At 35.6% G+C, this 12,411-nt stretch overlaps 1 non-coding gene across 1 annotated transcript; it reads left to right on the top strand.

Annotated features, from left to right (window-relative positions):
• The first annotated feature begins 11,866 nt into the window (after positions 1–11,866).
• On the top strand, positions 11,867–12,026 carry LOC143389151 (U1 spliceosomal RNA). The gene has a single exon (XR_013090107.2). It is a non-coding gene; the product is annotated as a U1 spliceosomal RNA (small nuclear RNA).
• The last annotated feature ends 385 nt before the right edge of the window (positions 12,027–12,411 follow it).

The raw sequence follows: 12,411 nt of genomic DNA, 5'->3' as shown, positions 1-12,411 counted from the left end.
ACAGCTTAGACTAGGTGATCTCTGTAATCCCTTTCAATTCTTATATGTTGTGATTCAAAGCAGAATGTCAGCCTGGAATGGGAATGCTGTGGAATGTAATAAAAATGCCTATAAAACCTTGGCGCTCCATGGTGCTTAGAACTGAAGGCAGAAAAGATGAGATCACAATGGCATTTGACTCAGTAGACTGAAACCCTGGTAAAACATGGGGACTTTATAGAAGAGCTGCATATAGATCAGAGTAGGAAAGGTTTATATTTCTATTACTTGCTTTTTTAGGCAAGAGCTTGAGTTGATTGTAGTTCATTTCAGGAATTCCCATATCTAGCATAACAAGACAGAATTAGTCAAAAATAACACTTGCAAATACGACCTAAACAGACCCCAAACTGTTATTAAATATAGCCCACCCGAAATTTAACAATTCAGGGATGCTAGAGGTTAAGGGAACACAAGAATGGAAATTAGTTAAGGATCTTACAGTCCAAAACCTCTTTTACACTTTTCCACTTTATTTCTGGGACTGAGCACTTTGATCTTAGAAGAAAAGTATTTCCTCATTCAAACTAATAGCATTTCCACTGAGATTGAGGAGAAATATATATGATGAAATCAGATATATAAAGATTCCCAAGACTAATGCCTAGTGTATGCCTAATCTTATTCATCCTGGTTTGTAGATAGTGTGTTCTTATGACTGTTATCAATATTATGGAGGAAAAAAATTCATAATGACCTTTTACTTTTAACCAAGATGCAAAATATTGAGCTGATGTTAGGGAAAGGACATAAGTAAGTACACTATGTGGGCATTTTACCCCCAGAGCCACACTGACACCTTCCCACAATTATCTGGGACACAAAAATCCAAATATTGCTACATAATGCTATTCATTTTAGCTTCACATTTTTTTTTTACTCAAATGAAATTTTAAATTAGTCTACTTAAAGACCAAATTACTAAAAGTTTAATTTTTTTATTCCATCAAATTCCACTATAAGCACAAGCCATCTGAAACCAAGTGAATTATATTTTTTGTCCAAATGAAAGTGAAATAAAATATCAAAAACAAATTCTCCCTCAGAAGAAATGTGCAACCTTTTTATACTAACAATCTTTGGTTGAGTCATTATTTTAGCCAGAAACAATCAGAAGTAATCCTTAAATCAAACACCCTTCTTCTCACCCCTAAACAGAATATAGAAGATGGTAGAAAGGCTGATAGTTTCTTATCATTATAAGGGAAAAAGTATTGGAAGAAAGACAGGGAAAGTTAATGATATCTAGCTAACTCATTTCAATAGACAATGGCTGTATCAAGAAGAAGAAGCCCTAACAAATGTGTTTCATGACAGAAATATATTAACCACTTTTCGTCATCTGGAACCTTCATAAATCAATAAGAGATAATATTTACTCTATCCTGCTGGGGTGACTTTTTGTATTTCTAAAAGAATTCATTTATTTCTGGTCACCATAGTTACAACAGAATTTCAGAATGAATTTGTTTCATCATAATTGCTACATGTTAGTATATAAACAGCTGACCTCTACCTTCAACCAGCAGCACTCATTTGTGAATAAAGAAAATCTCTCATCACAAAGTAATTGAACCAGAATTCAAAATATACCATTGAGCGCTTGCCCTCTTCATAGAGTTCAAAAGTATTTCTTAAACTTTTTTTTTAGCATAGCTATCTCTGAAAGACACATCAATAGTACATGAAGAATTTAGAGGAAGATTAAAAATGTGTAGAGTGATGTGGAGATTTGTAGAATTTGAAACAATTTGCTCTTGGCTTGTACTATAAGGCACAATAAAATTTTTGAACTTTAGGCTAATGGGCAAACTGGAATGTATCTTTTTACCAGGTACCCATCAGATATTAAATTTGAAATGTATTCTTTATCAGCCAATTCAGTGTCAATCACTTCAATATCGTTTTATCTATTTAAAAAGCACACAAGACAGAGAAATTATATTAAATCTGATATCTTTTTAGCATTAGTTTAAAAGGTCACAGGTAAAGAAAAGGAAAATCACATTTTTCCTTGATACTTCTTTAAGGCAACAAACATCCAGAAAATATAGAATCAAAAGGAATAAGGACATCCTGCAATTTGGGAAGCAGGGTATTTATAAATCCTAAGAAAAACTGAAACAACATTTTAATAGACAAACAAATCTATGGCCACAGCAATTAAATATCAGTAAAGTTAAAGATATAACCCTCTTTTTTTTGCAAAACAAAAATCTTCTCATTACCACTAAATCTTTTAAATTTATTGTCCACCTGTAAAATTCTACAATGCTGCCTCTTAAATACAAAAAGAATATGTCATGAGAATATGGAAGGATGAGAAACTTCAACTAAAATCATCTTTTCACATATGGCAGCACAAAACAAATAGTCCTAATATGCTAATTTGAGAGGTTATACAATTTTTAAATAACTGCAGAAACCTCAAGCTATTCTATAAATGAAAACATAAGTATTTTAGCTAATTCATCTTACACTTATGCTCTTTAGTTAGAAGTTGACTTTCAATATGTTGCATCTGAAACTATTTTATATTTTTAGTACTTATTTGTTTTTGATGAAACCATTTTCCCATGTGTGTTAGATTTGAGTCATGGACATTTGCATGAAATTCTATTAAAATGTATGGTTTTGAGCAGGAACAGAACAAGACAACGTGTTAATAATTCAAGAGATATGGAGATAAATAAGACACTTCTTGCCTAAAGGAACATGTATTAGAAGAATGCAGCAGAAGGATGGAGAGAGATGTTAAAATAAGTAACACTGTGTAGTGATATAATATGAGCTGATATGTGAATGTGATAAAGAAAGAGGATCCATGCAATGAAAATTAACACATAAAACATATCAGCTCTTGAAGCATCAGAAAAGGTTTCAAGAAGGAGGTAATATTTGAGCTGTTTATCTTGTTTAAGGGAAACTCAAAAGTCTAAGATTAGTAAACTAGTCCATTTTGTTACTAGAACAAAATAACTGAAATTTGGTATTTATGAAGAAAGAAGTTTACTTAGCTCACATTTGAGAGGCTGGAAGTCCAACATCAGCCCAATTGGTTTAGTCTTTGGTGAGGGCTTAAGGGTAAATGTCATCATAGTAGAAATGCTTTACAAAAGGAAGAGATGGCATGAAGAGACTGGAAACCAGAGCAAGAGTGGAGATTCAGGTTATTCTTTTTATAACAACCTTCTCACAAGAACTAATTCTGGGTCCCATGAAACTATCTTAATGCTTTTCAGGGGCATGCTTGTGATGACCTAATGACCTCTCAGTAGGCCTCATCTGAAGGTCCCCTCTGCTCTTAACATAGGCACACAGAGGACCAAGTTTCCAACACATAAGACATTGGGGGACACATTCAAACCATATCCGAATCAGCAGATAGGGGATATTCTGAAAGGAGAGAAAACCAAAAATGATGACTGGGATAAGACATGAAAGACTTCTTTCAAGAACCTTGACAAACTCTTAGTAGATGTTAATATAAGCAAGTACAGATTATTGGAATAAACATTGTGATTTTCAAATACTCATACAACATTTGAAATTTTCTATTTATTTTTTTAAAATGGAAGGTAAACCTTATTCCATTGTGTAGTAGGAACCTCAGGAAAGAAAAAGCAATGTCTGACAGATCCCATGTAGTAGTTGGAGAGGTGGGAAAGGGGCTTCAGAGATAACCTGCTTCTGTGGGGAACACTTGCTCTAGGTGAACTAGAATGTTACTTAACCTCTTGGCTATAGTTTGAATGTGTCCCCAAAAGTTCACATATTGGCTACTTAAACCTCAATTAAACAGTGTTGAGGGGTAGGCCTTCACTACATGATTAAGTCACAAGGACTCTGCCCTGATGAATGAATGAATGCCACTCTCATAGGGGTGGTTTAGTTATTTTAGTCTAGATCTTCACGAAAAGATGAACTTTGCCCCTTCCTTTTTCTCACCCTCACTTTCTCATTTACATGTTCTCTTGCCCTTCTGCCTTCTTCCATGGGATGAAACAGAAAGAAATCCTTGATAGATGCAGGCATGAACTTGACAGCCCCCAAATCTGTAAGATGTACAATTCTGCTCTTTATAAATTACCCTATCTCAGAATCAGCAGGAAATATGATTATAAAAAGGGGATTTATTAGATTGTCTTAAAGCCACCAGGAACTGGAAAGTCCCCAATGGCTGTCTGTACTCTGGAGAGCTGGGAGAACCAGTAGCTGCACAGTGCCAGAGGCTGAAGTACCAGAACAAGAGGGATCAGCCCTGCTACCCTCCTCCAAGACTGAAGGCTTCTAGAAACTCCCTGGAGAATCACTGGCACAGTCCTCTTTGGAAGAGTGAAGAAGCGAGAGTTCAAAATCCTTAGATGAGCACAGCAGCAATCAAGAACTCATTCAAGAGGAATTCAGCTGCTGTTGCTTCCTTGTCCTTCCAACTTTTACTCCATCTAAGCTACCTATTAGATGGTGCTGCCCACCTGTATGGAGGGCCTCCTCTTCAGTTTGGTCTCCCACATGCCAATCATTCCTAGACACACCCTCATTGACATACCCAGAAGCCTTTTAATCTCTGGTATCTCTTAATCCAATCAAGATGACAATTCAAATTGACCATTACACTCAGATATTCTGTTATAGTAGCACAAAATGGATTAATGCATCCTTTGCATCTTTCTAATATAAAGTAGGATTATTAATAGTGCTTACCTTCTAAATCAACACTGAATATTAAATAAAAATACACGCAAAACACTAAGACTAAAGCCTGGCAAGTGGTAAGCATATGTTGTTAAGTAGAGCAAGGCTGAAAATATGTGATTTCAGATACAAATTTTCTTAAAGCATTTCTGTAAGTAATTTTATCCTGCATTGGAATATATAAGAATTTAAGCAATGGAGGAAAAATAAACTAAACTGGCCAATTAAAGTTAATACCCAATTTAAAAGTCTCCTTCAAGTTTCTTTGTCTTCATTGCAGTGGAACAGAGATCTTACTGCACTTTTTAATCATGTGAAGAACTCTTAAAAACATGAATGCCAGAATCCACCTCCAGAAGTTAACTGGTCTTGGACTTAAGAAATTTTAAGTGTCCCAGGTGATTGCAATGTGAGAAAAAAAAAACTGAAAACCACTGATCCAATGGGTAATTATCTGCCAATTTGAAATTCAAAGTCCCTGTAAGACCTGGTTTACCCTTTTTCATCTGGTTTTATTCTTCCTCTACTCCTTATTCCTCACATGGTATGGGGGAAATTGTGACTCCTCATAGTGACAGCTCTCTGACTTGGGTCTTAACTAGTCTCCTTTATAATAGGGTTGGTCTACTTTTACTCCTATGAACTGATGCCTGCACTGATGTCTACCACAGTCTAGATATGGTATGAGTCCAGGCTGCTCTGCCCTACTAGGAACCCAGGTAAACCCACCTGGTTTTTATAAATTGTTTGTGGAGCCTGCTATTGAGGCCCATAGCCACACACAATGCCACTGGCTGTGAAATAATCTTTCTAACCTGTTTATTCTAACACCTAGACTGTCTCTTGAATCCCTGGTCCTCTTAATTCCTCCCCCAACTTTATCATGAGATGCAGGCATGTAGGAATCCCAGGTCTCTTGTAAACCAAGTACAGACCTTGGGGGTTTGGAGTCCTTTTATAGACATTTAAATAGACTTTCCTTCCCCTCTTGCTCTTCTGTGGTTCCTGGGACATCATGGATGCAAAGAACTGAATAGTCTGAGACTTTGGTCAGATTTGCATAGTTTTGTGGCTGAGACCAATAAATAGGGAATCAGATGCATCTCATTCTAGTCAGTCTTCCTCTAGTGTATGTCTTTCTTCTTTATCCTTACTCTTATTACATTTGCTTTTGTTACATTCTTGATCCTTTTTACACTATAGTTTAAAGAAAATTCTGTGATCCCAGTCTCCTAGGATTGACTCTGAATGTGGAAAGAATAAATTTTTGGATTTCAGGAAAGTCTCTTTTCAGTAAATCCTGGCATATTTTCTCATCCCAGACTCAATCACTTCATTTATAGCCAAAATTTAAATAGTAAATTTTTTATCTTTTTTTCAAGCTCTAACATTCCTGACTAGATCCTTCCTGAGGCAATGGACATACTTGGATAAATCAGGGGACAGTCTCACACAAGGAAGTAAAAATAAGAAAAGAACAGGAATATACTTTATACTATATTATTCACATAATATTCACAGCTGAAAATAATTCCAGTATGAATTTTCCACTTATCTTGAAGTACTTACTGTCTAGTTCACTGAACAAGATATATATACACATAGAAGAATCTAAACATATTTTTTCACTACTGATAATCTATCAAGATATCTGAAGTTTGGGAACTTCGTTTAAAAAACATATTTCCTTTCCCTTTGGCTTTCTTCAATAGTTCATTGAACATATCAAATGCACTAAAACTCTGATATCTTTCTCATTAAGAATCACTTTCTAGATATCTAAATTTCATACTCTCTCACTTCTGAAATACAGAGGAAACTGACTTTACAGCATACCTCATCAAAATTGCCACTCCCTTGGTTTTAGACACTTGTTCCTTTGTTCCTCCCTAGAATATTATGGTAAGGGCTGGTCTTTCACTCTAATGTCCCATTAAAAGTACTTAGGGATTTTTAGAATGGGAAAGAAATTTTTCTGATTAAGAAAACCTAAAAAATTGAGAAAAGAACAAAGAAGCAAAAATATAAATTATAAATAAATATCCAGTGATTACCAATGTTATCATTTTGGTATATTTTCTTTCATGAGTCCTGAAAAATTGCAATCAAATATATAGCTATTTTTTTTTTACTTTAGAATACATTTTGAAGATTTACTCGAGTTATAAATTTTTTTTGAAAATGTTTGTTTCCACTAATTTTACTCTTACCAATAAAACTATATGATAAAACAACAGCAACAATATGAAAAAAAAAGTCACTTAAATTTATAATTGCTATACACAGGCTAACTCTTTAATGTGCATTATGCACATAATCCTCACAGAAATTTTGCCAATCAGTTGAGAAACCAGCCTCTACCTCAGAGCAAAGCCTGTCTAAGGAAGGGGGTGTGACCCTTGTCCTTGGAAAGACCCACAGAGCACTCCTAGGCACATACCCACCCTGCTGAGTTTTTTATCTACAAATAACAGGAGAGATCTGCACCAGGTGTCCCTGACTCAGTCAGACTAGGTGAGGACCCATAGCAACCCCCTAGCAACCACCAATCAGTATGAGACAGGGAAAATACCTGGGATGCCAGATGACCCTCCCAGTAGTTTATGGTGGTTGATAACATGATGGGAAACCATGTAGTTCAGCATGTACACCCCTCATGGCTTAAACCAATCAGTTCAAAGGAATCCCCTTCTTGTACTAACCAATCACCATTACACGACTTGTTCCTGCCAGTGAATGTGCTAATCATGTTTTAGAGTTGTTTTATAATTTTCCCCGAGGAGAGTGATGATTTGTAAGAGATGCTATGTTGTATGTGAAGTCCCTGCCTTCCCCAAAGAGAAACTGCTGCAAACCCTGGCCTCTCAGTGTCGCCAGTTGCTGTATGCACCTGGAGGACAGAACTAGCTCCCAATAAACACCTCTTTGTGCTTACATGGATCTTGGTCTCTGGTGGTCTTTTGGGGGACCCAAATTCAAGCATAACAAGTAATAGTATCATTTGCAATTTATAAATGAGGAAACTGAGAGTTGGATTGATTAAAATAATTTGGCCTTTTACACATGACAAGTATAAATAAATGGATTTTGTACTAAAATATAGTTCTACCTGATATCCCATGACCTAGCACATAATCTTCTTTTCATAGGAAAAATATCCCCAGAAGTGGCATCAATTATTCAAAACATTTGCACTCCTTTGTACTCTTGATAGCCATTGCTAAACCGCTTTCCAGAAAAGCTTTTAAAAATATTTACAAGCCTAGGAGCAGTATATGAAAACTCCTATTGAACAGTATTCTGTCCATAATTGTTGCCAATCTAGAAAGTGAAAAATCGCTACTCATGGTGTTTGAATATATTTTCACACTTACTCTCCATTTGCTTTTTATCTAAAATGTCTTTTCTTTCCAGTTTTCTAATAAGATTTGACTCTTGGTTTTCAGAGTTTACAATATTTTAAGACTCATAATCTTTTGACTGCCATGCATATTCCAATTTTTTTTTCTGTTGCCAAATTTACTTTAAATTTGGAATTACATGTTTTAGATATTTCTATGTTGTGCTTGATTTTATATTGTATTTTATTCTTTGGTTTTTCAGTGACTTTATGCCTAAAAAAATTCTTTCCTATCACAAGAGTACTATTTGATAACTTAATTTCATCCTTTTCTATGCTTCAATAGGGGAAGGCCAATATGGCGCATGCTATGTTTGTTCTTCACTAAGATGGTCTGAGTGGAATCCTAGACCTGCTCCTTATTCACTGAGTCAGGCCAACTCCTATTTTGAGACACAGTTTGTCTTTATTCTTAAGTTGGGATAATACCTACTTCTAAAAGTTGTTGTAAATATTAAAAACTATGCACAGGACACCAACTAACCATTTAAGCTAATGGCAGTGATTATTTAATTCCCTTGAAATTAATTTTTGGTATAGTGACTAACATAGATAACAATATTTAGTGGACTCAGTGACATATGCCTGAAATCTTGGCTACAAGGGAGGATGAGGTTGTGGGGGTTGTGAGTTCAAGCTCAGCCTGGGAAATACAGCAATACCCTATCTCCAAAAAGAAAAACAACAACAAAAAGAAATTAATTTTTGCTCCAAATATTTGATCAGATTAGCAGTATTATATATTTTTAATTCTTTCCTTCTAAAGACCAGCTGAATAGATCAAGCAGATCAGGAGGATGGAGAAGTAAAAGGAAATGAATAGAAAATTATATTGATCAAATTGTATTATGTGCAGGTAAAAATATAGCATAATGAAACCCACTAATGTATAGTTACAATGCACCAATTAAAATAATAAAAATAAATAAGCAAAGGACAAGATATCTGAAAATTATTTTGCCTTCTGTGAATGTAAAATGACAGTAACATTTTATAGTTATTAAATTTCTATTTGAGTCTGCAGTGGAAAAGAGGGTCCCTATTTTAAATGATTTTTGCCCATGTGCTCTGGTTCATTCTAATGAGTATGTAGGCTCTTCTTCACAGTATTTCAGATAAAATAGCCTGGCAATTCTACCCAAGGGAAGGGTGAATAGAGCCAAGGGCAGCCATAGATCCTGTCTATTGGCAGCACCATCAGTGAATACACCTTTCTTCACTCCAATATGCTCAGAAGGCAGGACCAACCTGAAAGAGTAGCCATACCAAGTGCCACATGAATGGCTGCAACATCAGTTGCCCCACCTATTCTGCCCACAGCACTGCCAGAAAAATCTTGATACAACACTTCATCCTCAGTTTTCTGATAAAACTTGAGTAACAAGGATAAGGCAGTAACAAGGATAAAGCAGAAAATTATTCTACACAATAGGCTGCTGCTACCACATCTATTCTCATCTCATCCAAAACATATTTTGAATATTTTTTTTCCAAATGGAAGTAAGCCCAGTGCAGACGGTCCTTCTAAGTAATCAAGTTTCCTCTCCATGAAAGCCTAACTTGTAGATTTTTGAAAAATATTTTCCTACAGATATTTAATTTAGCTCCTATCCAACAAAAGGAAAAGGAAAGAAAATCTCCACTAAACAATATGAACAACTGTAGGTAGGATTTTTACATTTGCTTCCAAATCTAAAAGAAAATAAGATTTGAAGGCAATTTGCAGTGACATAGCACTGTATCTTCAGACTAAGATCTGAGTCAGTGTGAACACCCAATTTGAGCAACCGTGGATTGTTGACAACTTAGGTTAGATAACGTCTAACATTCTCTGCTTCAATTTCTATTCACCAAAGATTACCATAAATTTTTTATTCCCAGAATTCTATGGCTGGTTTCTGTGCCCTGGCCTCTGACTTAAGCCTGCCACTGTGAGGTTTGTCTTGGTTCATTATTTCCCACTTAGGTTTCTGACTTCCCTCCAAGTCACAGAGAGGATTTGTGGCTCTGTAAGGCTCATTAGAGCACCTACTCTGTGAGGGCCCTTGGCTGTGCTGTAGACACCTCCACTGGGGCTGCTTATATTCACAGGCATTGTTGACTTGGGTTTTCTCTTGGGTCTCAAGGCCAGTCTCTGAATGAGGCCCAGGACCTTCAGGCTGAGTAAGAAACTCAACTCCTCTGGGATGAAGGAAAGCCTATAAGCCATTTTACCTCATTTCTCAGTTCTTTGGAGGTAGTAAGAGGTCCAGCAAAGAAAGACCATTTATCTCTCCTCTTGGTAGGGTTTCTTGACTAACAGTAAAGCTGTCTCAAATATAGCAGCTTTACCCAATCCTATTTCTGTACTGGTGGCTGTGCTCTCCCACGGTTAGCACAGACCTGTCCAGTCTGCTAGTACATGTCACTTCCTTTTTTCATTCTTAAGTCTTGCCTGCCAACAGAGTCAAGGATTTCTATAAGACGTCACTCAGATTTCTCTTATTCCTTTCTCACATATGTAATTTGTTGAAAAGAAAACCAACTTTCAACATTGAAATAGTTACGGAAAAAAATTAAAAAAAAAAAAAAAAACTATAGTCAGACAATAGAGATGATATCGTTACCATCATCTCTAACAATTGCATCATCTTACAATGTGCCTAGTGCTGATATAGCCACTTTACGGCCTATGAAATTTATTTAATCCCTCTAACAACCTAATAAGGAAGATAGTCATATCATCCTCAATTTAAAGATAAGGTATCTGCAGCACAGAGAGAGTAAATAAATTCTGCAAGGTCAGAAAAATAGTAAGTCACAGAGGCATTTCCAAAGCTGACTCCAGACCCCCTGCTCTGACCCCTGACACTTTCCTACACTGTCAGTTCTCCAGTGGTTTCCTGAAACACTATTATCTAGTGTACTCAAACATCTGCATCTATGCAGTTCACTTCTGTGTCTACTATGATGAAGGTACCACTGAAGACTGACCTAGAGAGAGAACACAGGTAACTATAAAAACAGAGCATATGGAAATTAAAGTTGAATTTCTAAAATAAAAGTGGAATTTTGATGATCAGAAACTTAAATAACAGTATTGTCCCATTTTATGAAAGAGGAAACTGAAGCTCAGGGAAGTCAAGGATCTTCACCATCATCACAAAGGCAGTAGCATGCGTTCCATGAAGTAGAGATATTTTAGTGTGTTGTGTAATACCATAATTATATACTCCAAAAATCTTAACCTTAATTCTAGGGGACTGAGGCTTAATCCTAGGAGAAACTCTCTTCAACTATCAGCATGTCATGTTCTAGAAAAGAAGTCCCAACACCTAAATGGCATTCTTCACTGAATTCAGATGACCCACCTGAGCCATTTGAATGAGGGAAGTAGCCTAAGATGGAGATGCGGACAGGGGTCCAGCTGCCGTTATACAGAGACAGCCTACTCTTGCATATCTTGCAACCAACCTCTTAATGTTTTCTGCAATTCCACAAACAACTGAAATTCTTTTCTTCAATTCTAGTTAGCTCGTTCAATGACAGAACACCCAAATTAACATCTCTGCTAGGTGATAACTAATTAGTTTATCCAGAAATCACTTGTAAAGAGCAAAGTTTAACTATTTCCACTCTTTAAAGTCATTATACTGTGAAGTACTAAAAGAGATCAAGAAACAATTAGATTCAAATCCAAATTAGGTCATTTGCTGAAAATATCCAGGTTTCAGTAATTCATTAAAAAATGATATACTTACCTGGCAGGGGAGATACTATGATCACGAAGGTGGTTTTCCCAGGGGAAGGCTTATCCATAGCACTCAGGATGTGCTGACCCCTGCAATTTCATCAAATGTGAGAAATTTGACTGCATAATTTATGGTAATAGGGACTGCATTCATAATCTTTTATTATGGTATATTGTTAAAACTATTTTATTAGTAGTAGAATTATTGTTAATTTCATACTGTGTCTAATTTATAAATTAAACTTTAATATATATATATATATATATATATATATATATATATATATATATATATATATGAAAAGTCTTATTACATATAGGATTTGGTTTGATCCATAGTTTCAGGCATCTGCTGAGGGTCTTGGACAGATCCCCTAAGATAAACAGGGACTATTTACATTAAATGTTCTATATAAAATGAACAATTCCCTTATAATCAGAAAGTACCAAATTTAACTCAAAAATAGGAAGACCTGAATCATCTATATCAATCAAAGATTGAATTTTTAATATAAAAATCTTCCCACAGAGGTATCTCCAGGACTGA

Source organism: Callospermophilus lateralis, unplaced genomic scaffold, assembly GCF_048772815.1.
Source record: "Callospermophilus lateralis isolate mCalLat2 unplaced genomic scaffold, mCalLat2.hap1 Scaffold_112, whole genome shotgun sequence".
In the NCBI taxonomy this organism is placed as follows: Eukaryota; Metazoa; Chordata; class Mammalia; order Rodentia; family Sciuridae; genus Callospermophilus; species Callospermophilus lateralis.
The sequence above is the reverse complement of the archived record's forward strand: the minus strand, read 5'-3'. Positions and strand labels throughout refer to the sequence as shown.